This window comes from Budorcas taxicolor, unplaced genomic scaffold (genome assembly GCF_023091745.1).
Source record: "Budorcas taxicolor isolate Tak-1 unplaced genomic scaffold, Takin1.1 scaffold432, whole genome shotgun sequence".
NCBI lineage: Eukaryota > Metazoa > Chordata > Mammalia > Artiodactyla > Bovidae > Budorcas > Budorcas taxicolor.
This window is the reverse complement of record NW_026292420.1, coordinates 40461-62114: the sequence shown is the minus strand read 5'-3', so window position 1 is coordinate 62114 and position 21654 is coordinate 40461.

Genomic DNA, 21654 nt, shown 5'->3' with positions numbered 1-21654 from the left:
ACAGGCAGAGACCTTCCTGGGAGAGTGTGTGAGAGAAGAATCAGCTGATCACAAGTCAAAGACAACAGGCTCATTCCTTTTCACTTGTTTCCAGGTGTATCCAGAAACCCTGCTCCTGTTTGGGCCCTTAAAACCCCAAGGACGAGTTTTCATCCCTGTGTACCCTCCTGAGCACAGGATCCTAGACAGGTAACCTTCCTTCCCTTCATGCAGACTGCTGAGCACCTTGACTAGGGACAGAGTCACAGGGGAGACAACGTCTCTCCCACAAGAAGCTGTCCAGGCGTGTGGTTGAGACTCGGTGACACTCAGGACAAGAGACTCATGAACACAAAAAAAGGGACCCAGGAGAGGATGTAGCCTGATCTCAATGTCCTGTTTCATCCCTAGCTCCCTCCGAAAAAGTGGTATCCAAACCATTTTGATCACCCATCCTTATCAGGAAAAATAGTGAAGCTGTACATTCCATATATATACTTAAAACTAACATCATGTTTATTTCAATCATGAAAGGAATAGAAAAAACTTAAACTATGGGAAAGATGAAACATTCAATTTTAAATGTCTTATATACAATGAGAAATATCTCAAAGCAAAATATACACTTAGGGGGAGAGCAAGGTTCCTGATAGTAGTTGTAAATCCATATTCCATGGGCTCATCAAGATAATTTTAGGGTTTTCTTAAGTTACTTAAGAAAGCTACTTATCCAGCTCGATCAGATGGTCATTGTTATTGATTTTATTTACACTAACTTACACCAGGCTTAGAAGATATGTCAGTAGTGCCATTTTAACCCACTTATGTTTTTGGTTTCAGAGTCATCTTCTACTTCTAGTTTCTTTGTGGAAATCTTTCTAAGGCACTTGTGCATCTTGTGAGATCTGATGAGTTAAATCATATTACTTCATCTGTATGTCCATTTTACTGGGCATATGCAAACCACAAAACGTGGAGTCACAAAAGTCAAAAGTAAAGAACAGGTCGGGGAATCACAACCTTCCAGCATTCCCGTCCCCACCTCACTCTTTGTGAGACTTTGCACTTCTTTCCTCAGGACACCTCAAAGGTGCTCAGTGCTGTGCGTCTATCTGGCCTGCACTCCAGATGGGAGCTAGTGCTAATCCTCATGTGAAGCAGGAGTGAATATTAACTTATTTATCTTTTGCAGGAGGTGTAAATATTACCTGAAGCTAAGATGAATTCCCCACACCCCAGTAGATTGTCTGATGTGCAAGGGGTTACACACACCCCAGTACAGAGAGCATTGCATTAGCCGGAACTTTCTGTTTATAGCGGGGACAGAAGACAAGCCCAGCTCTCCAAATCCCTGCTGCTCTTCTTCTGCCCCTGCCCTCAAGGTGGGAGGGCTTCTGCTCCAGCCTTGGGAAAGCCAGAATCTTACCAGGAGAGGTGTGTTCCTGCTGCCCTCTGCATCAGGCATTAGGGGGTGGTCTGGCTTCATGCGGACACCTTGAGGTACAGAGAGAAAGATGGAGGGAGAGAGTCAAGGGCAGGGGTGGCTGGGAGAGACTCTGCAAGTCAGGGTGCCCCTCTCAGCTCACGCCTTCTACAGGTCCTGCAGTGAGCTTGCAGAGTCTGCCCAGAAGCAGGAAAGGAGAGTTGTCAAATGTTGAGCTGCTTCACAAACTCAGGGGAGCTCGGTGGAGGACAGACGGACCATGATCCTCCCCTCGGGCCCCTTCTACACTTACAAGTGAGCCTTTCCTGATTCAGTTCCTCCAGCAACAGCCCCACCGTCTATCCTGAGCCCCTCAGAGGGAGCACTCTGGCCAGGCAGAGTTCTCTTCAGGCCAGCCAAGCCCATGCCTTGCCTCAGTGGAGCCCTCAGAATCTGAGCCTCAGACATTCAGCCCCATGGAATCTGAAGAAGGGCCAGATAAGACACAGAGAACAGGATCACATGTCCTTTTCTCACGTGGGCCTCGGTTCTTGCTCAAGAGGACAGGATAGAGGCCTGTGTCTGTCACTTCCAGGAGGCAAGGTGTGAAGCTGCCTGTGATGGTCTGTGTGTGTGTGACCCTGGTGGTATGGCCGTGCCCACATCTATAATGTGTAAGGGGGTGTGTGGAAGTGAGAGGTTAAAGAGTCAGTGTTTTGTGTCCTTGGTGGCCCATGACACTTGTCCCTGTCTCATGACAATTGTCCCTGTCCCATGACACTTGCTTTCCCTTCTGGTGTTTAATTCTTTACTAGAGACACTCTGGCCTCATGAAACTCATCATCCCTCTTACAGTTTGATGATGACTAACACTTGCTGAGAGATTCACTGGGCCCTCACCCTAGCTCTGTAAGATAGGTGCATTAGATTCGCCATTTTAGAGATGAGATGAAGACACTGAGGTCCTGAGGGGTTAATAACTTGTTCAAGGTCAGCTGGCGAGCCAGGTGCAAAATCAGGCTGTCTGGTTCCAGAGTGTGTGAACCCATCCACCAGGGACACTGCCTCTGCCACCTAACAGGGACAAACATAGAGGCCAAGAGGTTTGTTTGGGGTGACTCTCAGAGAGAGACAGATCTAGAACCTCCAGCCCTGCCATTTCTCCACAGACACACGGACCCATTTTCTACTGCAGAAGAGCTTGTCTCTGGGAGAAATCTGAGTGCCCCAACTGCAGCATCTCAGGCACACGTTGGCTTATCATGTTCAGATGAAAGGAAAGAATCATATTTTCAACTGTTCCACATTCCAGGCACTGTCCTGAGGCAAAACATTATGATCTTGACCAACTGCCTAAGGAGATAAGATTTGAAATTGAAATTGAAGTCACTTAGTCGTGTCCGACTCTTTGCAACCCCATGGACTATAGCCTGCCAGGATCCTCTGTCCATGGGATTTTCCAGGCAAGAATACTGGAGTGGGTTGTCATTTAGCTGTGGACATCATAGTAAAATGAAATTCCTCATTCACAGAGCTCTGGGACCTGAACTCAAATCTCCTAAGTCCCAGGCTTCTCTAGATCACAGCTGCCTTCTTGATGTTGATCTTCTCTCCTTTTTTAAAAACTATTGATCCTCTCTGTTTTATAGTGATCTTCTTTCCTTTTTTCCTATGTTGATCTTCTCTTCATTTGTCCAGAAAAGGTGAGGAGAAAGAGAGAAAGGAAGGGAGGAAGGAAAGGGGGAAGGGAGGAAGAAGAGAGAGAGAGAGCTTCCAGTTGCAGATGAATCTAAGTCTTGACCCGAATCTTCCACCATAAGCTGAATAAAAGTCTTAAATTTCAACAAGCCTCCTTGTTGAAAGAGCTGAACTTGTGTGTACGTGCAGTGAGGTTAGGTAGCTGACCTAAAGGAGATGGCGTGAAGGCATTAGTCCTCTGAGCCAATATTTGTTTCCAAATGTTGCTTCATTTACAACATAAGTATTTACATAAGCAGAGCAAACAAACAGCCTCTGTCTGCTTAAACCCGTTACTCCTCCCCCGCCCCTCACAGCTCTCTGCCCAACACCATTGAGAGACTTGCCTCTGGGTCATTGGGAAGATGGGATCAGGCAGCTTGAGAACTATGCTCAGAGACTCATTATCCCACAGACTGAGATGTGTGTCATGACCTTCGGTAAACAAGAGCAGAGTGTCTTTAGGAAAATGTCAGATAATTTGAAATGCCATACACCATTACTTCCATCTCTCTCTCATTTCTACCCCCACAGAAGTCCCTGAACAATGAATGATTCTTAGGTTTTCTATTCTTTCCCTGGGGAAACCCATAAAAATATCCTTTTCAAGAAGAATAGTCCAGGGCCAGATAGCTTCATGGATGAATTCTACCAAATATTGGAGAAGAATTCTTGCCACACTTTTCCATGTAATAGAAAAAGAAGGAACACTCCTTGACTAAGTTTTTGAAGCCAATGTGTGTGTATGTGTTAAGTTGCTCAGTTGTGTCCAACTGTTTACTCTCCAGGCTCCTCTGTCCATGGGATTTTCCAGGCAAGAGGACTGGAGTGTGTTGCCATTTTCTCCTCCAGGGGATCTTCCTGACCCAGGGATCAATCTCATGTCTCCTGTGTCTCCTGCATTGCAGGCAAATTCTTTATCACTGAAGGAAGTCCCCTTCCACCAGTGAAGTCCCCTTTGAGGCAAGTATGGCAAAAAGCAAAAACCATCAAAGATGTCATAAGAAAGATTAAAAAGTTCTTTTTATGAACATAGATGCAAAAATCTTAAGGAAAATATTAGCAGATTGAATCCAGCAACATCTAAAAAAGTGAGGTTGCTCAGTTGTGTCCAACTCTTTGCAACCCCATGGACTATAGCCTACAAGGTTCCTCTGTCCTTGGGATTTTCCAGGCAAGAATACTGGAATGGGTTGCCATTTCCTTCTCCAGGAGATCTTCCCAACCCAGGGACTGAACCCGGGTCTCCCGCATTGTAGGCAGATGCTTTACTGTTTGAGCCACCAGGGGAAAAGGGATACTAAATCATTACCAAGTTGAGTTTATTCCAGGAATGCAGTTGTCTTTAAAAAAAAAATCAATCAGTGTAACTGATCACAATAACAGCATAAAGAAGAAAAATTGTATGATCATCAGTAGATAGAGGAACAGCATTTGGTATAATCCAACAACCACTCATTTTAAAACCCTCTTAGCAAATTTTTCTAAGACATATGCTTAATCTGATAGAGTATGTATGTGTGTGTGAAATATGAATAAAAGAAATATATAAAAAACATATAAGAAACTTATATATGAAATTATCATATTCAGTGGTGAAATGGTACATAAAAACTTTCCCTGTGAGATCAAGAAAAAGATCAGAAGGTCTACTATTATCATTCTATTCAACATTTTTACTCCACTCCTACCTGACAGTCTGCTCAGGTATGAAAAAGATACAGTATGTAAAAGGATTGAAAAGGAAAAAATAAAACTGTTATTTTCACAAATGAAATGATTGAAAATACATAAAAGTCTAAAAAAACTAGATCAAATATTAGAAATGTAATTGAGTTAGGCAGTGTTTCTGGTTACAAGATAAATATGCAAAATCAACTATATTTCTATATTCAAAAATTTTTAAGAAATGCTATTTAAAATAGCATAATGAAGCCTACTCTACCATCTATTAACTCTCTCTGTAAACCTGAGTTTCTTCACAAAGAGACAGGGAATGATGATGAAGAATTGCTAATGGCATCAACCTCACAGGGCTACAAAGACGATTGAGCCAAACCAAGCATTTGCTGAGCCTCATTTTAATGATGTAGCCACATCACTGTGGCTACATGTCATGTGATCACTGCTGAGTTGGATGTGACTGGGTCTCTAAGGAAACACAACTTCCACTCACTTCTGTTTCCAGCAGAGTCTGCTTCCAATCTGAGAATTAATTTGCAATATGGTTTCTTCTTGGGCTTCCCTGGTGGCTCAGAGGTTAAAGCGTCTGCCTCCAATGTGGGAGACCTGGGTTCAGTTCCTGGGTTGGGAAGATCCCCTGGAGAAGGAAATGGCAACCCACTCCAGTATTCTTGCCTGGAGAATCTCATGGACAGAGGAGCCTAGTTTTTAAAAAATTGCATGCTCTTTATTCCCCAAAAGGAACTTGTGATTTAAGCAGCAATTTAGGCATTTAGAGAAACATTGGATTTTCTTGAGCTTCACAGAAATGGGCAACTTTTAAAATATATTTTTTGAGACTTTATCTGCATCATGTTTACACGTGAGACCTCTGAGGCAGTGCAAAGTAATGGCCGAAAACACAGATTGCTCTCTGGAAGGCCTGACTACCATTTACTAAATGTGCATTTCTGACAAGTTACTCTCTCTGGGTCCCAGTTTAAACCTCTGTGAAACAGGGGTAATAAAGTATTTAATTCATATGAAAAAAAAAGTATAAGAACTACAAATGTCCAAGAATAAATCTATCAAAAGATGTCTAAAAATTTTACACACCAAACTATAAAATATTGATGAGAAAAATTAAAGAAACTCTGAGTTAATGAAGGGCTATACCCAGAAAATGTAGTGGTGACCCAATATTACAAAGATTTCAGTTCTTTTCAGATTACAATATTTAGGTTCAATGCACTCCCAACCCAACTCCCAAGAAGTTTTTTTTAATACTTTTTGGTGGAAATAGACAACATAATTCTAAAGTTTATAAAGAAATACAAAAGACCTTAAAGAGACATTTGGTTGATTGTGCAAGTTGTAGCATTCCAAAATTAGAACAGAATGCATTTGATTTTTCTAAAATTTTCTGCCAATTATAAATACGGACATCTGAAATATAATTGTCATGTCTATATAATTCAGGTGTTCATTATCAATAAAATTATCTATGTGCTTTCTATAATGATACTGGACTAGTAGTATGAGTGAAAAATATATACAGTCCACTAAATAAGTATTTGTAAACATACATCTATACTAGTTCATATTCTACAAGGTCACAATCACCCTGATACCAAACAGGCAAAGACAACACAAAAAAAGAAAATCACAAGTCAATATCACTGATGAATATAGATGCAAAAATCCTCAACAAAATTTTAGGAAACAGAATTCAACAACACATTAAAAAGCTCACACACCATGATCAAGTGGGATTTATTCCAGGGATGCAAGGATTTTTCAATATATGCAAATCAATCAATATGATATACCATATTAAACTGAAAGATAAAAATCATATGATTATCTCAATAGATGCAAAAACCTTCAGCACCCATTTATGATATAAATGCTTCAAAAAGTGGACATAGAAGGAACCTACCTCAACATAGTAAAGGCCATATATGACAAGCCCACAGCAAACATTATTCTCAATGGTAAAAAATTGAAAGCATTTCCTCTAAGATCAGGAATGAGACAAGAGTGACCACTCTCACACTGTTATTCAGCATAGTTTTGAAAGTCCTAGATATGACATTTAGAGAAGAAAAACAAATAAAAGGAATCCAAATTGGACAAGAAGTAAAACTCTCACTGTTTGCAGGTCATATGATATTATCCATAGAAAATGCAAAAGAAGCTATCAAAAAATTACTAGAGCTAATCAGTGAGTTCAGTAAAGTCATGGGATACAAGGTCAACACAATAAGAAAGAAAAATTAAGAAATCGATCCCATTTACCATTGCAACAAAAAGTATAAAATATCTAGGAATAAACTTATCTAAGGAGGCAAAAGAACTGTACACAGAAGACTATAAGACACTGATGAAAGAAATCAAAGATGACATAAACAGATGGAGAGATATTCCATGTTCCTGGGTAGGAAGAATCAATATTTTGAAAATGATTATCCTACCAAATGCAATCTACAGATTCAATGTGATCCCTATCAAATTACTAATGGATTTTTAACAGAACTAGAACAAAAAAAAAATCACAATTCATATGGAAACCCAAAAGACCCTGAACAGTTAAAGGAGTCGAGAAAGAACACTGGAGCTGGTGGAATCAACCTTACTGACTTCAGACAATACTACAAAGCTACAGTCATTGAGACAGTATGGTCAGTACCACACACAAAAAAGAAATATAGACCAAAGGAACAAGACAGAGAGCCCAGAGATAAACCCTTGCACTTTATTTTTGACAAAGGAGGCAAGAATACACAATGGGGCAAAAATAGCCTCTTCAATAAGTGGTGCTGGGAAAACTGGACAGCTACATACAAAAGAATGAAAGTAGAATACTTCCTAATGCTATACACAAAGGTAAACTTAAAATGGATTAAAGACCTAAATGTAAGACCAGAAAATATAAAACTTAGAGGAAAATACAGGCAGAACATTCTATGACGTAAATCAAAGTAAGAAAGTCTGTGACCCACCTCCTTCCCACCTCCTATAGTAATGGAAATAAAAACAAAAATTAAACAAATGTGACCTGATTAAACTTAAAAGCTTTAGCACAGCAAAGAAACTACAAACAAGTAGTTTGTAGTTTGTCTACAAAGACACCTTTAGAATGGGAGAAAATAATAGCAAAGGAAACAACCGACAAAGAATTAATTTCCAAAACATACAAGCAGGTCATACAACTCAATAACAGAAAAATAAACAACCCAACCAAAGAGTGGGAAAAAGACTTAAACAGACATTTCTCCAAAGAAGTCATACAGACAGCTAACAAACAATGAAAAGATGCTCAACTTCACTCATTATTTAAAACATGCAAATCAAAACTACAATGAGATACCACCTCACAGCAGTCAGAATGGCCATCATCAAAAAGTCTACAATCAGTGTTGCAGAGGATGTGGAGAAAAGGAAACCCTCTTGCACTGCTGGTGGGAATGTAAATTGATACAGTCACTATGGAAGACAGTATGGAGATTCCTTGAAACATTAGGAATAAAAAAACTATGAATAAAACCACCATATGGCCTAGCAATCCCACTCCTAGGCATATACCCTGAGGAAACCAAAATTGAAAAAACACATTAACTTATATGCAGAGTACATGATGCGAAATGCCAGACTGGATGATGCACAAGCTGGAATCAAGATTGCCAGGAGAAATATCAATAACCTCAGATATGCAGATGACACCACCCTAATGGCAGAAAGCAAAGAACTTTCTTGATGAAAGTGAAAGAGAAGAGTGGAAAAGTTAGCTTAAAACTCAACATTCAGAAAACTAAGATCATCGCATCTGGTCCCATCACTTCATGGCAAATAGATGGGGAAACAATGAAAACAGTGAGAGACTATTTTTTAAGGCTCCAAAATCACTGCAGATGGTGACTGCAGCCGTGAAATTAAAAGACGCTTACTCTTTGGAAGAAAAGCTATGACCAACCTAGACAACATATTAAAAAGCAGAGAGATTACTTTGCTGACAAAGGTCCATCTAGTTGAAGTTATGGTTTTTCCAGTGGTCATGTATGGATGTGAGAGTTGGACTATAAAGAAAGCCAAGCACCAAAGAATTGATGCTTTTAAACTGTGATGTTGGAGAAGATTTTTGAGAGTCCCTTGGGCTGCAAGGAGATCAAACCAGTCAATCCTAAAGGAAATCAACCCTGAATATTCACTGGAAGGACTGATAGTGAAGTTAAAACTCCAATACTTTGGCCGCCTGATGAGAAGAAGTGACTCAATGGAAAAGACCCTGATTCTGGGAAAGATTGAAGGCAGGAAGAGAAGGGGATGACAGAGGATGAGATGGTTGGATGGCATCACCTACTCAATGGACATGAGTTTGAGCAAGCTCCAGGAGTTGGTGAAAGACAGGGAAGCCTGGCCTGCTGCAGTACATGGGGTCACAAAGAGTCAGACACGACTGAGCAAATGAACTGAACTGAACCCCAGTGTTCATTTCAGCACTGCTTACAATAGCTAGAACATGGAAGCAACCTAGATGTCCATTGACAGATGACTGGGTAAAGAAGCTGTGGTACATATATACAATGGAATATTGCTCAGTCATAAAAAGGAATGCATTTGAGTCAGTTCTAATGAGGTGGATAAACCTAGAGCCTACTATACAGAGTGAAGTAAGTCAGAAAGAGAAATATAAATATCATATACTAATGCATATATTGGAATCTAGAAAGACGGTACTGATAAATTTATTTGCAGGGCAGCAATGGAGAAACAGACATGGAGAACAGACCTATGGATGTGGGGGAAGGAGAGGAAGGAGAGGATGAGATGTATGGAGAGAGTAACATGGAAACTTTCAATACCATATGTAAAATAGATAGCCAATGGGAATTTGCTGTATGACTCAGGGAACTCAAACAGGGACCCTGTGACAATCTAGAGGGGTGCGATGGAGAGAGAGATGGGAGAGAGGTTTAGGAGGGAGGGGACATGGGTGTACCTATGACTGATTCTTGTTGATGTTTGACAGAAATCAACAAAATTCTGTTAAGCAATTATCTTTCAATTAAAAAATAAATGAAGTGGCAGAAGAGAAGCAAATTAAACTCTTTACTAGTTATGGTTTAGGATGTATTTCAGATTCTTCTCCTCTTTCTCCTCTTTCTTTTACGCAGACATAGGAAATTTTCAAATATACATAGAAAATGATGTAATAAACTCCCATGCACACCTTACCTGGGGCTTCCTTGGTGGTTCAGCAGTAAAGAATTCTCTGGCAATGCAGGAGATGCAGGTTCAATCCCTGGGTCGGAAAGATCCCCTGGAGAAGGAAATGGTAGCCCACTCCAGTATTCTTGCCTGGGAAATCCCATAGATAAAGGAGCCTGGTGGGTTACAGTATAGGGTCGCCAAGAGTTGGACATGTCTGAGCGATTAAACAACAACAACCCCTTATCCAACTTCAACAATTGTCAACATTTTGCCAATATTATTTCATCTATCCTCCCACTTCCCACCTTTTTTCTAGAACAGCAGATATTGCATTATTTCACCCATAAAATGTGTGTCTCTAACAACTAAAGAATTTTTAACATATAACCAAAATGTTAATCACATCTGTCAAAAGATTAATTATTCCATATTATCATCTAATTCCCAGGGAATATGCCAATTTCCCTGGTTGTCAAAAAATTTTTAAGTTACCTTGTTCAAATTAGAACTTAAAATAAGACCCAGGGGTTGAATTGGTTATATATCTTAAAACTCTTCTACTCTTTTCTTTTACCTTTTATGCTAGTTACTTGAAGAAACGGCATCTTTTGTTCTTTGGTATCTCCAATATTCTGAATTTGGCTTATGTGATTTAACATGTTATTTTGCATTTAATAGCATTTTACAGAAAGTCCCTCAATTTGGGTCTGTCTGAAATTGCTTCATGATTTCATTCATGATTTTTGCAGCAACATCACAGAAGTGATGCTGGCTTCTCAGAGAATTGCACTAGAAGGAAGACAATAGTAATATGTCCCATTATCATTTCTGTTAACTGTATTTGTTTGGTTAAGGTGGTGTCTGACAGGTTTCTACACTGTAAATTTTCCTTTGTAATTAATGAGCAGTTTGTGAGGAGATACTTAGAGACTACTTTTCTTCCTCATCAAACTTTCATCCTCCAGTTTTAGTATCCATTGATGATTCTTGCCTGAATCAATTATTACTATATTCATTGTCAAATAGTGATTTTCTGAATATATCATTCCTTATACATTTATCGACTGACATTCTGAAGTAAACAAGTACTTCTCTTTCTCTATTTGCTTGTTTTTATCAGCATGGGCTTAGGGGTTTCTTTTATATTCAGTGGGTTATAATACATTTCTATCATTCCTTCTCCCATTTTTTATTGTGGTTAAGAAACACGTACCATAAAATTTATCACCTTGGCCATTTTAAAATGTACAATTCAGTGGTATTAAGTACATCCATACTGCTGTGCAAACTGTCACCACCATTCATCTCTAGAACTCTTCATCTGGCAAAATTAAAACTATACCAAGTAACCAATAATTCCTCATTTTTCTCTACTTCCAGCCCCTGGCAACCACCCTTTTACTTTCTATCTCCATGATTTTGACTACACTAAGTACTTCATTTAAGCAGAATCATATAATATTTGCTTTTTGCTTCATTCATGCTGTAGTATATGACAATACTTTTCTTCTTTTAAGGCTGAAAAATATTCCATTGTGTGTATATATCATATTTGCTTCTCCATTCATCAAGCAATGGACACTTGGGTTTCTTCCACACTTTAGCTATTGCAAATAATACTTCTATAAACCATGAGTGTATAAATATCTCTGAGACTTTGCTTTCAATTCTTATGGGTATATACTCTGAAGTGAAATTTCTGGATTATATGGTAACCCTACATCAAAAATTTTTGAGAAATTTCCTTACTATTTTCCACAATGGCTGCACTACTTTACATTCCAACCAACAGGGTTTTGATTTATCCACATTCTCACTAAAATATTCTGGTTTGTTGATAGTAGTTTTCCAATGCGTTCAGTTCAGTTTCAGTTCAGTCGCTCAGTCATTTCTGACTCTTTGTAACCCCATGGACTGCAGCACGCCAAGCTTCCCTATCCATCACCAATTCCCAGAGCTTACTCAGACTCATGTCCATCACTTTATATTCAATCTATCTGTGTCTTTGGATCAAAATAAATCCATTCTAGACAATGTATTATTAGATCTTTTTTCCCCATTCTGCTAATTTCTGTCTTTTTGTTGGAAAGTTTAATCTGTTTTTATTGAAAGTAATTACTGATAAGGAGGGACTTCTGTCATATTACTACTTGTTTGCTGTAAACCATATAGCTTTTTTGTTCCTCATTTTCAGCATTACTGTCTTCTCCTGTGTTTAGTTGATTTTTTTTAGTAGTGAAATATTTTCATTTCCTTCTCATTTCCTTTTGTGTGTTTCCTATAGCTATTTACCTTGTGGTTACTATAGATTATATAATTTAAACTTATACCACTCTAATTTGAATTTATACTGTCTTAAGGAGATCCAACCAGTCCATCCTAAAGGAGATCAGTCCTGGGTGTTCATTGGAGGGACTGATGCTGAAGCTGAAACTCCAATACTTTGGCCACCTGATGTGAAGAGCTGACTCATTTGCAAAGACCCTGATGCTGGGAAAGATTGAGGGCAGGAGCAGAAGGGGACAACAGAGGATGAGATGGTTGGATGGCATCACTGACCCAAGGGACATGGGTTTGGGTGAACTCCGGGAGTTGGTGATGGACAGGGAGGCCTGGCGTGCTGCAGTTCATGGGGTCACAAAGAGTCAGACACGACTGAGCGACTGAACTGAACTGAACTGAAGTAACATGCAAACACTGCTCCTTTACAGCTCCATTCCCTACTCTTTCAATAGTTTATTTCACAAAATCGCATCTTTATACACTGTGTTTGGAAACATAGACTAATAATTGATTTTGCCTTGCATGTGTGCTAAGTCACTTCAGCTATGTCCGGCTCTGTGTGATGGCCTGAGGTCTGTCAGGCTCCTCTGTCCGTGGGATTCTCCAGGCAAGAATAGTGGAGTAGGTGGTCATGCCCTCCTACAGGGGATCTTGCTGACTTAGGGATCAAACTTGCATCTCCTCAGTCTCCTACATTGGCAGGCAGGTTCTTTACCACTAAAGCCCACCTGGCCTCATACATACAGAAAACAAAATAGGGGATTGCACACCGTTGTTACAATAATACTAGCCTCTATAATCACTCTGTATCTTCTTTTAATGTGACCTTTATTCTGCATAAGGCTTCAAGTTATTGTCTGGTGTCCTTTGATTTCAACCTGCAGGATCACCTTTACTATATTTCATAGAACAGATCTAGTGGTAACAATCGTCCCTAGCTTTTGTTTCTCTGGGACTATCTTAATTTCTCCCTCACTTTTGAAAGACAATTTTGCTGGATACAGGATTCTTGGTTGATCGTGCTTTGCCCTTTAGCACCTTAAATATTTCAGCCCACTGCCTTCTGACCGCCAAAGCTTTTGAGGAGGAATTTGTTAATAATCTTGTCAAAGATTGCTTGTATGTCAAGAACTTCTTCCCTCTTGCTGCATTCAGGATTATCTTACTGTCTCTGGCTTTTGATACTTTGGTTTTGTCTCACTGTGAGTCCTGAGGTCACCCTACTTGGTGTTCCTTGAGATTCTTGAATTTATGTTCATATCTTTCATCAAATCTGGGAGATTTTTGACCATGTTTTCAAATATTCTCTCTGCTCCTTTCTCTTCTCCTCTGGGACTCCCACAAGGTATATGTTATTCTGCATTATGATGACCCACAGTTTCCTTATTCTTCGTTCACTTTTCCTCTATATTTTTTCCTTTGTTCCTCAGACTCAATTTCAGTTCACTGATTCTTCTCCCTTTTCAAATATGCTTTGAATTCTTCTAGTGAATTTTGTTTCAGTTATTATACTTTTAACTTCAGAAATTCTAAGTTTCTTTTTAGGTTTTCTATCTCTTTCCTGATATTTCCACTTTGTTTATACATCTTAAAAAAAAAAAAAAAAACAAACTTCCTCAACATCTCCTTTTAGTTCCTTGAGCATTTTTAAAGCAGCCATTTTAAAGTTTTTGTCTGGTAGATCCACCATCAGGTCTTTTTCAGGGAACTTTTTTGTTGATTTTTTCCCCCTTTGAATGTTTCTTTGTACGTCTTGTGTTTTTGTTGTTGTTGAAAATGGGACGTTTGAATTTAACAATATATTAACTTTGGAAATCAGATTCTCCTTCTTCATTGGGGTTTGCAGTTTTGTTTTGTTTTGTTTTGTTTTATTTTGTTTTTAAATGGCTGTGTACTATCTCTGTGCCAAGAATCAATCAGAAGTACAAAGTTAAGGTCTTTTCAGGTATTTTTGATCCCACATCTTTCCCTGTGTATGCACAATGACTTCTTAATTTCCTCTGACTATAAAGTTGCTTTTTAAGTCTTAAACGCCTCGCTCTCAAAAGGGAGAAAGGGAGAAAAGTGAAAAAGTGTGATAAAAAGATTGTTGTTGTTGTTTAGTCTCTAAGTGATGGCCAACATTTTTGTGACCTCATGGACTATAACCCACTAGGCTCCTCTGTCCATGGCATTTCCCAGGCAAGAATACTGGAGTGGGTTGCCATTTCCTTCTCCAGGGGATTTTCCTAACCCAGAGATTGAATCCAAGTCTCCTGCATTGCTAGTGGATTCTTTACCACTAAACCACCTGGAAAGCCCAGGTAAAATTATGAATGTGAACGTGAAGTCGCTCAGTCGTGTCCGACTTTTTGCGACCCCATGGACTGTAGCCTACCAGGCTCCTCTGTCCATGGGATTTTCCAGGCAATAGTACTGGAGTGGATTGCCATTTATATTGGCCCTTGAAATTCTCTGGAAGTCACTCAGTGGAGGAGGGTCTTGCAACAAAGAGGTAAAATACAATAACAATGACATCCCTCCTCTATACCCGCCCCTCCATGTTCGTAAGCAACTATCAATGACCCTAACATTAGATTCTAAATATTTCATAACAGAATCCTTATTGCCCACCTTGATTCCACAAGCTATGTGCAAGCTGCTCCTGGAATACATGCACAGCTGTCTGATGCGGGGCAGTGGGGACGGAGATAGGTAGCCATTGCTAAGAACTGAAACTGACCAAAATTAATAACAATTTACCCTTTAAACCTTCCCCTAGAAGTTGGAAGCCTCCAAAAATACTTAAATCAAACAATTCTACTAGTGCCATTGTTGTTTGAGTAGGAAGACTGATTTTTGGTGTTTTATACTCTGCCATCTTCCCAGAACTCTACTCCTCATTTATTTGGATGATCAGACGGTTGTGGACCTTCAAGCTTGCTCCTGTGTATTTTTTACAAGCCTTATAATTTTTCAAGCACTTCATTTTTTGGCAGAATATGACATTCAGCCCTATCTCACACTTTCCCTATACCAGTTCTAGACTCTCTGTTTCAGGAATCTCATTTCTCTAAGAAACTTTATCATTGTAGTATAGAATGGTATTTAGGAAGCAAAATGTGGGTGCTAGGTATGGGAACTGCTTGGGAGAGAAACTGATAATAGGGTCTTTCAACAGACATATGTAGATATATCTTAGGTATAGATATGGATCTCCATACTAACACACATCTACATTCATTTCTCTCTCTCTCCAACCATGAATTCACACTGATTCCTGCAATTCAAGTTGATGCTACCGCAAGTCTTAGTTTTCTCCCTCCGCGTATTTGTAACTCCCTTCTCCTTGACCTAAATATTCTCAATATTTCTAGCGCTTGTTCCCTTCCCCTATATATTATCAATCTCCTGATCCTCCAACTGCCTCTCTGACCCAGTCTCTCAGGCTTCACTCCCCCAGACACACTCAAGGAAATGAAATGAATGAGAACAAATATTTATAACTGAAAAAAAACAAAGAACAAAAAGAGAAGAGAAAGAGAAAAGTAGAGAAAAGTAAAAGGAAGAGGAGTCTTTTTACCCTTTTTACCTGTCTCCATAGTTTAACAGTATTCTGTGAAGGGCAGAATGAAGGATCATGTGTGGAATGAGGAATAATTGAACAGAGATAGTCAGCACTATTCACCATAAAACAAAGCTCTGGACTCTTTCTCCTCAACCCAATCATTCTTCTATAGAGTATTGGGAGAGTCTAGCAGATGTTTCTCCTTGCTTCAAAAGTCAAAGATATCCATTCTGCAAGCAAAAAATCTCCTAAGAAAACCTTTTCCTTATCAGTATAATGTTCAACCTAACCTGGCCAATCTGACCTCTAGGCCAATAGATGCACAGGCCACTCACTGACCCTGGAACTGAGTGGACTCTGGTCATAGGCAAAGGGACAAAAGTCCCTGATCAAAGGCAGGCATGCAGGAAAAGTTGGTCTTCTCTGGTGTACTCTTTGCAGAGAACTCAGACAGATTTGGCCAAGATGGGAAAGCAGTTAGACGTTAGGGGCAGGACGCAGTTTAGAGCTCCATGATAGGGCTGATTTCAGGCAAAACTGTGAAACAGGCAGGATCTGTCCCAGGGTGGAACTGTCCAGAGGTGACTCCGACAATTGACTTCTCCTAGACCACTCAGTGGGATAATATGGAGGGGAAAGGAAGCCTGGGAAATCCTGAGAGTTCAGTATACAGTGGGACAGAACACCAGGGTATCAAGGAGTCTGGATTTTTAAATAAAGGAAGAATTTCAGACAGAAGAATCTGCTCCCAGAAGTGGAGTTAATTCCCAGATTTGAATTTGGAAATCATCTGCCCAGTGCTAAATAAGAATGTCATGGTGATAGCAGTAGGATTAAGTCAACATGAGAAATGATCACAACTGCAAAGATTGGGACAAGAAGGGAATGAGACCCTGGTTCTCCTTAACTAGTGTGGTTTGATCATTTGCTTCTGCACTTTCACTTCTATTCTACCGAATAGACTTTCAGTTGTTTAGTGAGTTAGGCAAGTTAATCTAACTCTCATTGCCTCAGTTCCTTACCTAGAAAATGAGAATAATAATATTCACTTTTGTAGGGTTATTATGAGAACTAAATTAGCAATTAAGGTAAATCATCTACTACAGTACCCATCACATTATTTTCCTTATTTTTATTTTTGTCATGACCAATATCTTCCCCTTCAATTTCTGTTTGCACAGTGCTGTGACCCCAGCTCCTCAAGTCAAACCACATCAGGGAGCCCTGAAAGAATACTGACCACTAAATCCTAGACAATGTATCATAAAGAATATAGCAAACAGATGCTGCAAACCTTTTTCTCCTTATGCTAGTTATGTATGCACACTTTTTATTCACTTGTCCATTATTGAGGACAGATGTTGGGTGTTATGTGCAATCCATGGAACAAAATGGATATGAAATTGGAGTCAGGGACTCCTGGTTTTGAATCACAGGCCCCTTAGAAAATACATGATGCTGCACAGGTTACTTATCTATTCCTAGCATCTGTTTTCTCCTTAATAATAAAAATATGATCACCTACATTCTTGGGTCATTTTGAAGATTACTTACAGTGCTATTAAGGTACAAGTCCTGCCTGACATGTAGCAGTCACCAATAAATGGCAATGCTATCATTATTACAGAACACTCAGCATAGACTGCTGCTGCTAAGTCGCTTCAGTCATGTCCGACTCTGTGCGACCCCATAGATGGCAGCCCACCAGGCTCTGCCGTCCCTGGGATTCTCCAGGCAAGAACATTGGAGTGGGTTGCCATTTCCTTCTCCAATGCATGAAAGTGAAAAGTCAAAGTGAAGTCGCTCAGTCGTGTCCGACTCTTTGCGACCCCATGGACTGCAGCCTACTAGGCTCCTCCATCCATGGGATTTTCCAGGCAAGAGTACTGGAGTGGGTTGCCATTGCCTTCTTTGTAACATAGACTAGGTACTAACAGTACATTCAGTGAATTAATGAAGTGACTTCACATAATTCTTTATGGCACCTTTCATTGTTAATGGACTCTTCAGCAAAACATATTCTATAAGACCATCCAGTACAATGATCTTGTTTTATAGAGAGAAAAACTGAGGCCCAGCCAGAGGACATAAGTGGTAGGGTACCCAGCAAGGCAGACAAAGCTGGAAACCAGAACTTTAGACTCAATATCCTGAGCTATCCCCACCAGCCTGTGACATACTTTCTTGAAAGCTGTTATTCATAATGTTTTCTAAGTCATTTAGGGATTTCACTTCCCATTCTCATTCACCAAGAGAAGCCAAGTCCCAAGACCTTCAAATGGGCCATGAGCAGTGGCTGGTGAAGCTGGGCAAAGTCTGGTGCTCCTGGGGCAAAACAAATAGATAGCAGATTTCCTCTACTGCCCTGACAGCAAATGCCATTGTTTGATGTTCCTGCTCTGCATGGGAAGAAGATGGCAAAGTCCACCTTGTTTCTCAGCTGTCCCAAAGTAAACCTCTGATCTTTACAGATTTGTAGAAATTGGTGTCAACTGTTGGTATCTACAGTTGAATTATCTTACTCTTTTAATTGTCATAAATGTTCCACAGATAAATGTTCCTTTAACATAAATATATGCAACTTGTGCAACAAGACTTATTAACCCCACAGGATAGCATCAGCCTGAAAACAGATTAAGTAGCCTTTATCCCTATTAACTCTAAACACCCTAGGGGAAGGTGGTGTGAGGTTGTGGAAGAATCACTGGACTGGAGGTATAGATATACAAAAATTACACACCAAGGTGTGTGTGTGTGTGTTACTAGGGTGAGAGTCCCAGGACTTTATTAATCCTCAAAAGGGTCCATTAGTACCTCAAACATGTTGAAATACTAAACATTAATAATCTGCTCTGGTTTTCTTTCCAAGTGATAAGGTACTTGATAGCTGTTTCCCGATCAGGGAGAGGTCCCTGTTGGACCAGAATCTTCAGGCTTCTGTCTCAGGTTTATTCCACTGAAGACTGCATGGGTGGTTCTCCTGGTGGGGGAAACTGGTGGTAGAAACTCAAGCCAGTCAGAGGCCATAGTCACTGTGTAAAGGATAAAAGCCCCAGTGTAAAGGATAAGCATGCCTGTGGCTTCCTAGGGATATCTTGCAAGGAGATAACCTAGGACCGGGTGTGAAAATACCTTTCCCAATCAAGTAGGACAAAATGACCTAGAGCCGTCTGGAGCAAGAGACCACTGAGAGTGGAATCAAATTTGTATAGGAAAAGGAAAACAAGGAGGAAGTAAAAAGAAGGTCTAGTCCAAAAGTGGACAAAGACATAAAACCAAGAAACCCAAGAAAGCACGGAACTATGTTTTTGAATAATGCACAAAACAACAGAAGATGGAGCTCTGTAAAGTAAGAAACGCTTTCTTGAAAATAGCCTTATTCTAAAAGCTCAGGAAAGCAAATTTCACCTAAAACTGAATAACAGAAAGTATCATGGTCAAATACTATATAAAGTTATTACCAAAAATTAAATAAGATGAAAAATAACATATCTACAGACAATAAAGCAAGCCAGAAAGATGTATCCACAAAATATCTATAATCTCCAAGCTACACAAAGTATGGAGAGAGCCAGAAACAGTAAAGATGTGGGTAAATATTAAAGATTTTTTTCATTTTCTGTTGTTGTTCAGTAGCTAAGTCATGTTAGACTCTTTGCAATGCTATGGACTGCAACATGCGAGGCTTTCCCTGTCATTCACCATCTCCTGGAGGTTGCTCAAACTCATGTCCATCAAGTCGACGAAACCATTCCAACAATCTCATCCTCTATTGTCCCCTTCTCCTCCTGCCTTTTATCATTCCCAGCATCAGGGCCTTTTCCAATGAGTCCACTCTTCACGTTAGGTGGCCAAAGTACTGGAGCTTCAACTTCACTATCAGTCCTTCCAGTGAGTATTTAGGATTGATTTCCTTTAGGATTGACTGGTTTGATCTCCTTGCAGTCCAAGGGACTCTCAAGAGTTTTCTCCAACACCACAGTTTGAAAGCATCAGTTCTTCGGTGCTTAGCCTTCTTTTTTTGTTTTTTTTTTTTTTTTTTTTTTTGTTTTTTTTTTTAATTTTAAAATCTTTAATTCTTACATGTGTTCCCAAACATGAACCCCCCTCCCACCTCCCTCCCCATAACATCTCTGTGGGTCATCCCCATGCACCAGCCCCAAGCATGCTGTATCCTGCGTCAGACATAGACTAGCGATTCAATTCTTACATGATAGTATACATGATAGAATGCCATTCTCCCATATCATCCCACCCTCTCCCTCTCCCTCTGAGTCCAAAAGTCCGTTATAGACAGCTGCGTCTTTTTCCTGTCTTGCATCCAGGGTCGTCATTGCCATCTTTCTAAATTCCGTATATATGTGTTAGTATACTGTATTGGTGTTTTTCTTTCTGGCTTACTTCGCTCTGTATAATCGGCTCCAGTTTCGTCCATCTCATCAGAACTGCTTAGCCTTCTTTATGGTCCAACTCTCACACCCATACATGACTACTGGAAAAACCATAGCTTTGACTATATGGACCTTTGTTGGCAAAGTAATGTCTCTGCTTTTTAATACACTATATAGGTTTGTCATAGCTTTTCTTCCAAAGAGCAAGCATCTTTTAATTTCATGGCTGCAGTCACCATCCGCAGAGATTTTAGAGCCCAAGAAAATAAAATCTTTTGCTGTTTCCATTGTTTCCTCATCTATTTGCTGTGAAGTGATGGGACTGGATGCCATGATCTTAGTTTTTTGCATGTTGAGTTTTAAGCCTCTTTTACCTTCATCAAGAGTCTCTTTAATTCCTCTTTACTTTCTGCAATAAGGGTGGTGTCATCTGCATATCTGAGGTTATTGATATTTCTCCCAGAAATCTTGATTTCAGCTTGTGTTTCATCCAGTTTGGCATTTTGCATGATGTACTCTGCATATAAGTTAAATAAGCAGGGTGACAGTATACAACTTTGATGTACTCCTTTCTGAATTCTGAACCAGTCTAACCATTGTTAGACTGGTTGCTCCATGTCCAGTTCTAACTGTTGCTTCTTGACTTGTGTACAGGTTTCTCAGGAGACAGGTAAGGTGGTCTCATATTCCTATTTCTTCAAGAATTTTCAACAGTTTGTCATGATCCACACAGTCAAAGGCTTTAGCATAGTCAATGGAGCAGATATTTTTCTGGAATTCTCTTGCTTTTTCTATGATCCAATGGATGTTGGCAATTCCATCTCTGGTTCCTCTGCTTTTTCTAAATCCAGCTTGTACATCTGGGAGTTCTCAGTTCACGTACTGTTGATGTCTCGCTTGGAGGATTTTGAGCATTACCTTGCTAGCATGTGAAATGAGTGCTACTGTGCAGTAGTTTGAACATTCTTTGGCATTGCCCCTCTTTGGGACTGCAATGAAAACTAACCTTTTCCAGTCCTGTGGACCCTGCTGAGTTTCCCAAATTTGCTGGCATATTAAGTGCAGCATTTTAACAGCATCATCTTTTAGGATTTGAAATAGCAGCTAGAGCTATTTCAAATTCATTTTTAAATATCGTTAAAAGGTAACTGACAGCTTGATGTAAAAATATCACTTTCATTATTTTGTATATATTTTATTGTGGAGTTTCTAACATATGTAGGAGTTAAATGTCTGATAATAAAAGCACAAAAAATAAAACAAGGAAGTCAGGGAGGTAGTGCAGCTAGCTTGTGCTGGCTTGCAAAGGCTGACTGTGTATCTCTTCTCATCTCTGACATTACTTTGATAGTTTGAAATCATCGATGGCAAGAGAATGTGCTCTGTGAAACTGGCAAATAATACCAATCTGGGCCCTTTTT